Source organism: Melanerpes formicivorus, unplaced genomic scaffold (genome assembly GCF_026170545.1).
Source record: "Melanerpes formicivorus ecotype bairdi unplaced genomic scaffold, bMelFor1.0.p_v2 SCAF_13, whole genome shotgun sequence".
Taxonomy (NCBI): Eukaryota; Metazoa; Chordata; class Aves; order Piciformes; family Picidae; genus Melanerpes; species Melanerpes formicivorus.
The window spans coordinates 8,590,753-8,604,225 of NW_027142365.1; the positions used below are offsets into that span (position 1 = coordinate 8,590,753).

General features: G+C 42.1%; 1 long non-coding RNA gene across 1 annotated transcript in view; it reads right to left on the reverse strand.

The window, feature by feature from the left end:
• LOC137444889 (uncharacterized) overlaps window positions 1-12,138 on the reverse strand; it is a 49,277-nt gene extending 37,139 nt beyond the window's left edge. Inside the window, exon 1 of the long non-coding RNA XR_010988298.1 lies at window positions 11,899-12,138. This is a non-coding gene — a long non-coding RNA (uncharacterized lncRNA). The remainder of the gene's footprint in view (window positions 1-11,898) is intronic.
• Between the last annotated feature and the right edge of the window lie 1,335 nt (window positions 12,139-13,473).

Here is a 13,473-nt window from a genome sequence, read left to right on the forward strand (position 1 = left end):
TATGACCTCCCAAGGTCACCTCTCCAGATTTCTCTCTCTGATTCATCAGTAGCAGTTTTGTCAGTGTGCAAGCACACAACTATGAGCTCTTCTCTTTCTCCTCTGCTGGCTGAGAGCCACCTCTGAGCAATAAAGTTTCCGGAATTGCTTCTGAATATTGCCTGTGACACTTGCCCTGCTCTAGCTCCCACTGCCTGCCTGCAGAGAGATGGCAAGAGACTGAGCAAAAGCTCACCCACGTGCGACATCAGAAAATCAGTTGGCTGCTGGAATGCCACGCAGTCTACAAAAATGCTGTGAATTTGGGGCATTCTAAGGCTGAGAAATTCTGTTCCAAGGGGACCAGAGTCTTCTGGCAGGGGAAGGGGATTTGGTTGCCTGAGGCATACTGAGATGCCTGGGTTTCTGGAAGATGCATGATGTTTCTGCTCTTGTTTGACCGCTCAGGTTCTGCTGAGGTTGGGTTTCAGCACCCACCAGGGATGTTTGTGTTCTCATTGTGCAGGGGCCAGGAGGATTTCTGGAGACACCTCGGCTTCCTAGCCTGCATTTTGGTCAGCTTCATGGGCAGGTGCATCTTTGCATTCAGTCCTTGGGCTGTCTCTTTGCTGTGCTGGTTAGCAGATGATTGTTTCAGGAGCACTTAATGCAAATGACAGGGTGGTTCCCAAATCTTTGATCTCCACATCCATTACCTTGTGGATGAAGACTCTGCCTGGACTCTAACCACTTTCTGTATTGGTTTCCCTTACTGCCCTACTGGAGTGTCCAGCTTGCACTGTGCACTTCAGTATTGTAGCTGACCTCTTATGAATCAAAATCCTAGCATAGCACTTTTCCTTAAACACTGGAACATCTTAGCTTAGAGTCTCCTCTGTTTTCACTCTGGTTTTAAGTTCAACTGATCCTATTTACACCTTCTCTTGTCAGTGAGGCACCATTCATTTCCCCTTCACTATGGTGAAAGGCTCAGGAAACTGATCTTATGACTTAAGCTGTACATTTTCATAGCCATTTTGTTCACAGTTAATCCAGCTCTGAGTGTTTTACTCCTCTCTATGCCTCAAGGTAAAACACTGGCCCTTCCAGTGAAATCAGCTAAGTAGAAACACCATAACTGCCACAGGTCCCCTGATGGTACCTTTGACTCCTCCTGCAGGGTTTCAGATTTAATGACTTGGAATGGGTAGCAGATACTAATGGTTTGCACATCTGTTACACTGCAGTTGGAGAGTGTGTTCCTGTGTTAGAGGCTTATTTCATGTACTGAAAGTAGATGGACAAAAATAAAGGCTCATTAAATATTGAAAAGAAAGATATCTTTTTTAGTCAGAATATTTATGTCTCTTCTGGAAATCAAAGTGTGTTCTGGTATGAAATTGTTCTCTTTAGCAAAGGAATACACATGTGTTTCTTGGAGTCATCTCTATTTTCACTTCAGTCACTCATCAAACTACTCCTCATCATTGCTGTGGTGCTGTAAGATAATCTTTGAGACTCAGTCCCTTCACTGGCAGAGAACTCAGACATGCACTGCTCTTTCCAGCTATTCCCATTGCTCCAATACAAATCGTTACCTATCTATTTAAAATCTTGCAGGTTTAGAATGTAGCAAACAACAAAACATTTCAAAAACCATCTAAAACAACCCAGCAGAAGAGTGCCTTACTTTCTGTGTTTTTCTAATGAAAACTGAAATCATTGTTTTGCTTTCTGTTTTGAGACCTTGCAGTGTTACCTCCTTTGAACCTCCATCACTCTTTGTTTTCCACCACTGAAGTGACACTACAAGGATGTTTGTCCTCAATGAAGTCCTAATTTTCCTAATATTACATTGTTCTGTGCAGGAAGAGCACCTAAATGTATTTGAACAAGTAGCCTTTCTTATACAAGAAAGTACAAAGAAGAAAGAAAGAAGTCAGATCCTTGAGAATCTGCACTGGAGTAAACAAACACAACGAAAATATTACCGTGACAATCAGTGAATGCTGACTGAACTCAGTGGGAGCTATCCACATCCATCTGAGCACTGGCTTTGACTTGCTTTAGGAGTGAGGTTTAGACATGAATCTGACCTTGAAAGTTCAAGGGTGTTCTGATTTAAAGTTCTGGTTTGATCTCATCCGCATTCACACCAGCAGGACAACAACTTCTGTTTTCTCCTGTTTGTAAAAGAGGTCACAACTTTTTTATCTTGGAAGAAAATGCAGGTAGAAGAGGGTGAGTTTGTTTGTTTGTTTTGTATCATATTTTTACAAGTAAAAAACAAAATAGAAGAGAAATGAAAATTATATAAAAGAATTGTTTTACCTGAGAAAAAACAGTGCTTTGTTACAGTAACTGGTTTTATTGCACAGACCTTGTTTCCCCACCACCACCACCACCTTCTCTTTGTACAGCAGACAGAAGATGGAATGGGTCTGACTGTGAACATGAGTATAAAGGTATGCATGGATGTGGGACTTTATGAACTGCATGGGGTAGCAGTCTTGATTAGTGTTGCTGAGTAACAGATTAATTCCTTTAGCACTTTCCTGTAAACATGCCTGACTGTTTTCAGTGTCAAGGGCTTTAAACTGAATGCATAACTTCAATTCTGCCTCTCTTGTCTGTGAGCTGACATCATCTGTTTCTTCAGCTCATTTCTCATATTTCTACCTCACCTGCCCTTTCCCCCTTGGTGCTTTGTGGGACTCGTTTGCAAAGGCTGTGTGATCACAGCAGAGCTTTGCATGCATTTGCAGGGAGCAGAATGGGGATGGGTGCCATGCAGTCAGATGCTGAGCAGCCACTCAGGGTTTCAGTACTGAAGGGGTTAGGTCTGCCTCTACTGCTGCCAACAGGAATCCTTCCATTGATTTTTCACCAGGAGCAAGTTCAGGCCCTTCTTTGGTAAGTTACTGACAAAAGTATCACTGTTGGTAATAGCGGCCCTGCAGCAGATGGAGAGCTTCAATTATCTTGGGCCCATGATGAATGAGAGCTATTGACAGCTGCTGCAAAATCCATAGCAGACTGAGTACTGCACAGACAATTATGATATCACTGGTAAACATATGGCAGGATTGGATCTCTTAAAAAACTACAAACTCAGGCTCTGCTGGCCTTGGGTTTGGTCCAGAGCCAAGTTCTAGGCTGAACTTCGGTCACACATCATTGGAAAATCCCATAGGGGTGGCAATCTGGGGTCTTAGGACTTTGGTATTTGGAGCTCACTCTGCCTTTTTTGAACATTGTCTTTGAGTGTCATTGGTGTTTATTTGGTGTGAGAAAAAGGAAAGTTTGTTTTCCTATAATACTGCTAAAAATGCATGTGTGAATTCTTTTCAGCCTATTTTAAGTCATCTTAATACATACAATACTGCCTACAGAAGAGTCTATGTTTGAGCAGGAGGCTCAGGAGGGGAATGTATTCCTCTACTGACCAAGCCAAGAGACCAGCAGTACTGTTCATTTCAGTCAGTGGCCTTCAGTTAGTATACCAGCTAGTGAAGCAGGAGAGTGGAGTTGGTTTTAACAGCTGTTCTCTTGCTGATTCCCATCTATCTTTTCACTACAAAAATCTGGTGGATTTGGGAGTACTCAGGCAAGCTTACAGTCCTAAGAAAGGAGCAGCAGATGAACTAGAATGGTTCCTCCACAAGATGATCCTTGCCTTGGCCTTGGCTGAGGCACAATCGTATCTGCATCCTTTGAAATGGAGGCACTGCCAGGCAGAGGCAATGGATGGACCCTGACCCTGAGATTTCTGCACCACTTTGTACTATATAGAATAACAGAATTGTTTGGCTTAGAAAAGACCTTTGAGATCATCTAGTCCAACTGTTACCAAACTCCACCAAGTCTGGTGCCAAACCATGACCCTCAGCACAAGATCTCAGAGACTTTTAAACACCTCCAGGGATGGGTATTCAATCACCTCTTTGGGAAGCCTGTTCCAGTGTTTAAAAGCCCTTCCAGTGAAGAAGTTTCTTCTAATACCCAAGCCAAACCTCCCCTTATGCAACTTGAGGCAGTTTCGTTTGGCTTATCACTTGTTACTAGGGAGCAGAGACTGAAACCCCCCTTGTTACAGCCTCCTTTCAGGTAGTGCTAGAGAGTGAGAAGGTCTCCTTTTCCCTAGAACAGACAACCCCAGTTCCCTCAGTGGTTGTGATCCAAGTTCTCCTCTGAATTGCACACAGGTGCTGAGGGCAGATTCAGACAGGGACCACATGTGTTATCTGTGCAACCTCACAGGAGCTTTCCCTCCTCACAGCTGGGATCATCCCTGTTACACTGGTTGCTGCAAAGGGCTCCCTGGATGCAAACTACCCTTTTGCTCTCTGTGGCCTCCTGAAAGTCATCTCCCACTTCATTTATGATTGCTTAGTGTTTCTGACAAAGATGCTTATATGACTGCACATCTGCTTCAGCCTCCAGGATCATTTTGAGCACAACTGTGTCTCACTGGGGTCTGGAGGACTCAGGACCTTCAAGCCTTCTCCAGGTTCAGTGGCTCACAGGGTTCTACCTCATGGATCTTCCCAAACTCTAAGATGATATCTTATAGTCTTGATGAGCTTTTGTTTCACTCAGTCTAGGATATAAAACAGAACTCTGGTTTTCTGTCTTTTTCTTCTGGGTTAGGATAGTTTTTCACTTGCTTTGTTATTTAGTTGTTGTCCTCCTTTGGCAGTGTTAACTGTATTATGTGATAAACAAACAGATGCAGCAAGAGCTGTGCATAATAAATATCCTATTATCTCAGAGGACTAAAAGAAAGGTTGGATAATAGCTCTTTCCTTTATATACTGAATTAAGAGTTTGAACCAATCCTCATTCATTGGGCCATATTCAGAGCTCTGCACGTACATTAGGCAGTTGAGAGCAACATTTGCCCTTCATACACACTTTGCTTCTCCAGTCACATCACATCTTAGTGCCTCCCTAGAAAAGGCACTGATTTTTATTCTTTCTGTATTGTCCTTAACGCTTATTATCTCATTGTCAGATGGAGAAGCTATGAGATCAAAGGCTTGAGTATAGCAGACAACCACTACTCTAAAATATTAGGAGCATAGCCAGAGCGATCTTATCCAATACTTCACTGTTTGGTTGTTTGGGAGAGACTTTTGGATCCTATTGTCTGCAGTGTCATTTGATTCTTTTTAATGCCAGCTTGTTTCTTAAATGTTGTAAATTACAATACCAGGTGCAAGCTTTTCCCAGCACAGACCACTCTCTCAAAAACACACCTTTAGTTGTAACAAATGTTTTTGGTCTGTTTTGAAATAAATAAAAATATATGAGCACACCTACGCAGGCAAGGTTGTATGAGCTTGTTTGCTTACTTTGAAACCTACTTACACACAAAGAGTTCAGAAGCTTGACTCAGACATCATGCTTTGCTTAGGGGAGGCGGAAAAAAGAGGCGATGAGGAGTGAAAGAGAGAATAAAGTCCAACCAAAAGGGGATCTGTAGATGGCCACAGTAGATGTAGGGGGCACCTGTTTGTACTGGACTCATCAGAGGTATCCTTCTTTGTCTGAACTGAGCATTTGGTGTTCTTTAAATACTAGAACCTTATCTCAGCTACTAGTATATGGTGCCTCTTTCCCCTTTGTTCATGGCACAAGCTTTTTCTTTGGTTGAAAGCAGGAAAGGGATTACCATCAGGTGAGAACTAGGTTTAAAGACCAGAGCAGAAAGTCTGTAAGTTTCAACCAGTATTGATAAAATACCTTGTCAATTGAGACCATTAGCTCTGTCACCATAAAGCCCAAGCCACAACCCATTCCCCTTTGCCCAAATAAGCAGAGGAGCCTTTTTGCCATACAACTGGATGAACTGGGTGGTCAACTTTGTTATCCTCTCTGTGCAAGGCTTGTTGTCTCCAGCCTCAGGCTCTCCTCGACCACCTCTTCCAAACAATAAGTGTGAGGCTAGCCTGTTGTAAAGTATTTAACAATTTTGTTGTTATTGTTTTTAGTTTGTTTTTAAAGGAAGTGGAGGAAGGAAAAAGGAATAGCCTATCTTTTGGGTCCCAATCTTGTCACAGTGAAGTTCAAGGTGGAGCACAGATTAAACAGCAAATTTCAAAATGCAGTAGATATCTCTGTAAATAAAAGAAAACATTTTCAAAATAAATTTAACACCACCACCACCACCACCACCACCCCCCAACACACAGAAGAAACAAATATATCATTTGCTAAAACCAGCTCATAAAGAAATAGAGGAACTGGGGACAAAAGTGGGCATAGATGTGCCCAGAAGACCATGGCACTCTTTCTCTGCAAGGCAATACCAGCCTCTAGTTGCCATTGTGCCTCATTTCTACAGTGGCTCCTCTTCCTTTTAGAATGCATGTAGGGGTTCAGCATAAATGATTGTGGGGTGTGAGATGCTTACCAGAGTCATATTAGTGGAAACACCAGCCTGATGTACAAATATGTTCTGTTCCATATGGGGTCAGATTGCATTTGTTATCATTTAAATTTAAAATGAGGCTACAGAAGATATAAAACACAGATACTCTAGGAACTGACACAGCCCCAGGTCTGACTTTGAACAATTTATCGCAGAGACTAGAGTTGTCAAGGGATCAGTCATAGCCTGTAGCTGAAAGTCATAGACTGTGTGCAGGAGAAATCCAAATATGCAGGAGGAAAACATTCTGTTATATTCCATTTCTCTGTAAACATAAGATTTTTGTCCTTACAGATGTTTGGGCACTTCACACAACACTAACTAGGAAAAATCCATAAATTGCCCCCCCAGATAGTAAGCTGGGACCAGCAATGCATTTTTTCCCGATTTTGGTGAATTTTTGTACAAGGGTGCTGGTAATTAAGATTAACACTATATCCACTTGACACTTAAAATGCATTTTCATAATGAAGGCTGGTTTTGCCACTGGTTTTAATAGTCTTGTCACTTAAATGGTCACAAAGGGGTTTAAACATAATATCCATATTAAGATGTATGAAAGAAGCTCAAACCTCTGCTGGATTTTTTTTCTTACTTCCTCCCCCCCCCCCCCCCCCAATCTGGATATAGATTTAACCAGATTCAGATGCAATGATCTGCACAGTACAGACAATGTGGATACCTAGAAATCATAGGCATTTCAGGACATATTTCCCCCCTCAAATCCATTAAATCGAGGAAAAGTTTCTGTGTGGGTGACTTAAGGGGAATAGTAGACTTGTGAACTTAAACAGAAGTGACCTTGTTGCTGAAACAGTTAAAGAAATGCTTTGAAACCCAGAAGCTTAGGAAATGCTTTCCATTTGGATTGATGGTAGCAGGGGGAAGAAACACCACGCCCCAAGTTACAGCCTGTGGAGAGCTGAGGTGCACCTTGCTCAGCCCAAGCACATGGAATGATGGACACTCAGAGGCCAGCATGTCTGCTCAGTCTGTTACTGTGGTCCCCAAACAGCTAAGGATGGACTTGAGGTGGGCTCCTCCAGAATTGGTGGTGTCTGCTGCAGTGTCTCAGTGGATGTGAGTTGTCAGAATGAATTTACTTTTTAACACTAGGAGATGTAAGGCAGTGGCCTGTATCCAGTACGCAGTGGCGTAATAATCTACTTCAAGACAAGGCTTTACACCCCTCCTGAGCCACACTCAGAGGGATGTAGCTAGTTTCTTACCAGCCTCTGCCAAACCCCACAGGTGCAGTCACCAGTACAAAGGCACAGTCGGAGTGCTTGGCTTGGAGGAACCCAGCTGGGTGCTGCTGGCTGGACTTCTCCCCATCTGCGTGTCTGGACATGGGTGGAGATTCATTAACTCTGTGCTTCTGTTGGAATTCCTGTGCTGTGCCAGTCTCCTGCTATCTGATCATTTCAGCAAATTATGTGGCCAGTCACGTAAAATTACGGAAAACTCTGACAAACTAGAGCAAACTATTTATTAAACCCTCAGATGAAACAATTCACCTTTGCTGCAATCATTTACACACAAACGGCTTCTCACAGATCCTAGTGAAAGACAAGGGGAAGCTTCAAGCAATACACCAGTGACATTTACAGCTCCACAGGTTGCTTTGATGTTTTCTTTCACTAAAAGATGTCTTAGAAAGAATTCCTGTGTGGACTTCAGCTGTGAACATGGCATACATCTCCATAAGCCTTGCAAGTCACTTAGTGGGCAGGCTTCCCTCTGCCCAAGACTCATTTACTCTACTTTGACCAACCTGTATGTTAAAACTGATATTCTCCTTCTACTGAAATCTCTTTTCACTTTACAGCTGCCAAATCCTCTCTGACTCTCTTTCTTCAGCAATCACAAATGCTTCAGCCCCGACATGGATTCAGATCCTACTCTTATTTTGTTTCCTTAACTTTATGCAGAACTACCTGTTCCCACCACTGGGGCTGCAGAAACCTGGAATGGTTAAGGGTTGGAAGAAATCCTTCCTCGGCTCAGTGTTGTGTCTCTGACATTGGCCTATAGCAGGTATTCAGGGTGAGAGTGTAAAAGCAGAGCAACCATACAGTGATACTTTCTTCTGGCACACCCTCCCAGCAGTCTGTGCCTCAGGGGCATCAGGAGCCAGAGATTGTATCTGCATCTTTGCATTTTGTAACGCTCGATGAATTTTTTCAGCCAGGAATTCGTCTAATTGCTTTTTTGAGCCCATTTATACTTTTGGCCTCTGCAACATCCTGTGGCAATGAGTTTTGCAGCTTAATCATATGCCATGTGAAAAAAATAATAACAGTAAAAATATATATATATTAGAAGTCCTTTTTTTGAGTTTTAAAATCTTCTGCTTGATAATTTTATGGCATATCCTTCCTTGATAGCCCCTTTCTGGAGTGGTAATAACAAATTCAGGATATACCCATCCTTATCTTATGTAATTTTCTCTTCATCTGTACTATCTTACATTTATCAACACTAAATTTTTTTTTTATTATTATTATTATTATTATTATTATTATTATTATTATTATTATTATTATTGTTGTTGTTATTGTTATTATTATTATTATTATTAAATGGAGGCAATGAGGCTGGTGAGAGGCCCTGAGCACAAGCCCTATGAGGAGAGGCTGAGGGAGCTGGGGTTGTTTAGCCTGGAGAAGAGGAGGTTCAGGGGAGACCTTATTGCTCTCTACAACTACCTGAAGGGAGGTTGTAGCCAGGAGGGGGTTGGTCTCTTCTCCCAGGCAACCAGCACCAGAACAGGAGGACACAGTCTCAAGCTGCACCAGGGGAGGTTTAGGCTGGAGCTGAGGAGAAAGTTCCTCACAGAGAGAGTTGTTAGCTATTGGAATGTGCTGCCCAGGGAGGTGGTGGAGTTACCATCCCTGGAGGTGTTCAAGAGGGGATTGGATGTGGCACTTGGTGCCATGGTTTAGTAGTCATGAGTTGTTGGGTGACAGGTTGGACTTGATGATCAGTGAGGTCTTTTCCAACCTTATTGATTCTATGATTCTATTCTAAATTCCATTTGACAGGTTTTATCAGCTGGTCACAAATTAACATCAAACCCTTCAGCAGCATGTCACATTTTTATTTTTGCTTTTGATATTTTTATTTTTTCTTTGTATTGCTTTTATTGATTGATTTTGTATCACACACAAAGAAGGAAAGAAAGAAAAAAGAAGTAATTTTACTGCTCAGCAACTTTTCCCAGTTTGTTTATGATTTTGAATAGTATAGGTCCCAGAACAGATCTCTGTGAAACTCCACAGATCATCCCCACCATGGTTAAATGTGACCATCAGTTCCTACTTTTGTTTTCTCATCCTTTATCTTGCTATTGGTCCACATCTTAATTTCTTTACTTACAAGTGCAGAGTTTCCCTTGCTGTAAATATTAGGTATCTAAGTGCAATATGGAAATAGCTGTGTTCTCACATTGCAGTGCTCTTTTCTCTCTTTTTTTTCTGGTCTCTTAATAACCCACACTTCAGGCAAGCCAGTTCACATCTCAGATTCAACTTGGCCCTCCCAGTGCAACATTTGACCTTGGGAGTCAAGAGGCATTTTTCACAGGAACACCTCAGCTGGGCCCTGTTTATCTATACTGGGCTCTGTGAGTTCAGGGAATACACAACATAGCCACAATCCAGGTGGTTTCCTAGCATTTCTGGTGTCTGTCTGTGTCTCCTGAAGGAGAAAGTGCCAGGCATGCACAGATGTCAGGTTTTGGTCCTCGGAGGTCATTGATGGTGAAAATGTCCCTAGTGATTATCTGAGGCTTATAATCACTGTACTTCTAAATGATGCTATAGTGGGCCCTCTCTAACTGGCACCTCATGAAGGCATTAATCAAATGCCCCTTTCTTTCTTGCACCTGTGTTCTTGATGAAACCTGTCCACACTGTCAAGAGGATGTCAATGCTTCACACAGAACTCTGAAGTACAGGCATCCTCATGGGGAAGCTGTGCCTGCTGCTCTAGGACCTTGCTTTTCAGGACCAAATAGTTCAACAAGTTGGGCACTCTCTCTTTCTGCCAAAACTAGCAAACAAGGAGACTGAATTTGCCCCATCCACAGATTGCACAGATTAAGGTAAAAAGCAACCTTCCACTTGCCCTTAATCACAGGAGAGACCTGTGAATTTCCTTCATCCTGTAGGGATGCTTGTTTCATATGTTACATTCGCTAGAGTCCCCAGATACAGCAGCAGAAAGAACAGCAGGAGTAGAAGGAGTGCTCAAACAGCAAAAAGGAGAAGGGTTGGGCCATGTCCCTGCTTTTAAGCATATTATCATGATAGAGGCAAGAGCAAGAACACACTGTGAGATAAGATCCATGAATCTGTATAAAAGTGTGCCACAATACATGCTATTTGATGGATGTGGCATATCCATGAAAAAAGATCCTGACCTTGGACAGAACAGGAGGGAACCAACCAGCGTAACCTGACCTGGAAAATACAGAGGAGCTTTCAGGCATGGCTGCAGAATGCAATGTAAATCTAGTCTCTATCTCCCATGTCAACATACTCCAGCTATGCACATAATAGACAAAACCTGCATGTCCTATCTCAACACAGTTCCTTCACCAAACACGAAGAATAAAATGCCTCTAAATTCTTTGCCTTCTTCTGTGTACTACAATTTGATCATATTTGCCTGGCTTGCCTTCATTTCCAGGACCCATAGGCAGAGGAAGAGCATCTCACAGTAGCATACATCTTCCAGCAGACTCAGTATCTACCAATCCGTCAAGCCTGACCTGTTTCTGCACACAGTTCTTGGCAACAGCTGTCTTGATTTTTGATCCCTGAGGCCTTCTTTTGAGATGCTGACTAAGTGGAAAGACCAGGGGTATAATTTTAGAAGTAGACAGAGAATCAGGAATTTTGTCCTTTTTTTCTCCCAAGGTTTTCTCTTCTATCTTTAGGTTAAGAAGTTTGCTGAGTCTCCGTAGTCTATCCAAGCTGCAAGAAATATTCATGTTTCACAGTGCCCATTTTCACAGGCTAGTAATATGCTTCTCCTTTGACACTGCTGGCCAATCATGGAAATAGTTCTGATTCATTTCTTCATCTCATCATCACCTTTTTTTCCACCCAAATAGAAATGTCCCTTTCTTCTTCAGACATGAGCATTTTTGTCCTCCCTTTGTCCACACAGTAAGAAACAGCTTCATCACTGCAAATTGACTGATCATTCTTCTTTCAGAAAAATATGAAACCCATTGCCAGTTATCTTTGTCTTTCAGGTTTCAATCAGCCAAATATGTCTTTAAAATTGGCTTCAATTATTTTAATTGAATTGGAATAAATGCCACAAGAAACACAAAGCAACAACAACAAGAAAGAACCCTATTAGCATGGTGAGTGAGTTCTTATCTCCAAAGCACATCCAGCACTATTTCAGACCCAGTCCCTGGTTTAAATTCCAGGTGCAAAGCATGGGTAATCAAAAAGTTTTTCTTAACTCACCAGCACAGCACATTCCAGACCTTAACTGTATGATGACTGCGGTGTCACAACAGCTCTTCAAATTCCAGGCAGCACAGTAGAAAATGTTGCACTGTAAATCAGCCAGAAGCTGTAACCTTCTCCTCACTGAATCTCATGCCTATGCACCAGTGTCATTTTCTTGGCTTCCTTATCCTTTTCCTTTTGCACACTGGTCATTAGTACAGTGACTCCATTCTTCTGAATTTTCAGAGGCCAACGTCTTGGTACTGCACCTAGAACAGGCATGCTTGGGTATTCATTACATGGGAATTTCTCATGATTCAGCATTTAACACTGTACCTTTGACTCTCTGTTATTATGTCACCTTTGTTTTCCTCCAGTGCCAAAGGGTTTTATAAAAAAAAAAATGCAACCACTTTAAACAGCTACTTGATAGCAAAGATCCTGTGCCCTTTTCATGTGGATCAGTCCAGAGAAGGGAGTTCGGAGGCTCATGCTTCAAGATCCAACATCAGTAGTCTGACAAGGGTATTTGCTACATCATCTGTGAGAAGGAAGGAGCATTTAAAGCAGTGAGCTTAGGTCACAGTGAGAACCAGACATTCTGCAGCGGTGAGAACGATTAGTGTTCCTTCCTGTGAGGAGCTGCAGTTTCAGGAACAAGATGTCTGCACTGTGGTCAGAGAGAGAGGACTCTGTATAAACATTTCTGATGAAAGGTGGCACAAATGGCTCTTATTTTCCTCCATGGGACCCTCTATAAGACATCACTTGTAGATCAAGATAAATAATGTATGAGTGCATGAGTGCAGACATAGATCACACCTCAGAGTTCAGATGTTTCTCTTCTTTTAGAGGGTTCAGAGCAAAAATAAAACCAGCATTGATGGTCTTATTCATCAACATATAACATGCCTTGAAAGTTAAATATATAATGCCTTGGGGGTGAGGACAATGAGTTACATTGCATTACATTATTTGGATACAGTGAGCAGAGAGTAGCCTATTTGTCGTTTTTGATCATAAAACACCTTGATTTCAAACTTTGTGAACATTTATAGAAGTAAATAAACCTCTGTATTTTCCTCTCTCTTTCTTATGCCAGCCAATACTATTAACCACTTGTTCTACCTTTACATCAGTGATCATGCTGTGCATTTGAAAGATCTTTTTATCTTCCTAGTGCAACACTTGAGCTTGTCAGTGTAGGGGAAAGTTACAGTAATATGCCATCATCTGATGAGAAGAAATAGAGGTCTCTTCTATCAGTGAAGGTCTTTGCCCTCATCAAGAAAGCTCTCCCCCTTCTCATCAGGATATTACAAATACCATGGTCAAAAGTATGAGGTGGTTGTGGTGATCTCTACCGGCCATGGAGTTTGTGAAATCTCCTGTTTTCTATTCATAATCCCTGCAGAGGAGAAGAAGCTCTCATTTGTCCCCAGTGTTACTTCTGACAAGGGAAACTGCTTTCAGGTAATAACAAACATTGGAACTCAGGCTTCAGGGACCAGTGAAGGAATTTCTCTTTGATGCAGAATTGTGTGCACAAACAAAATCAAACACATAACCACGTACTGGAACAAAAACAGT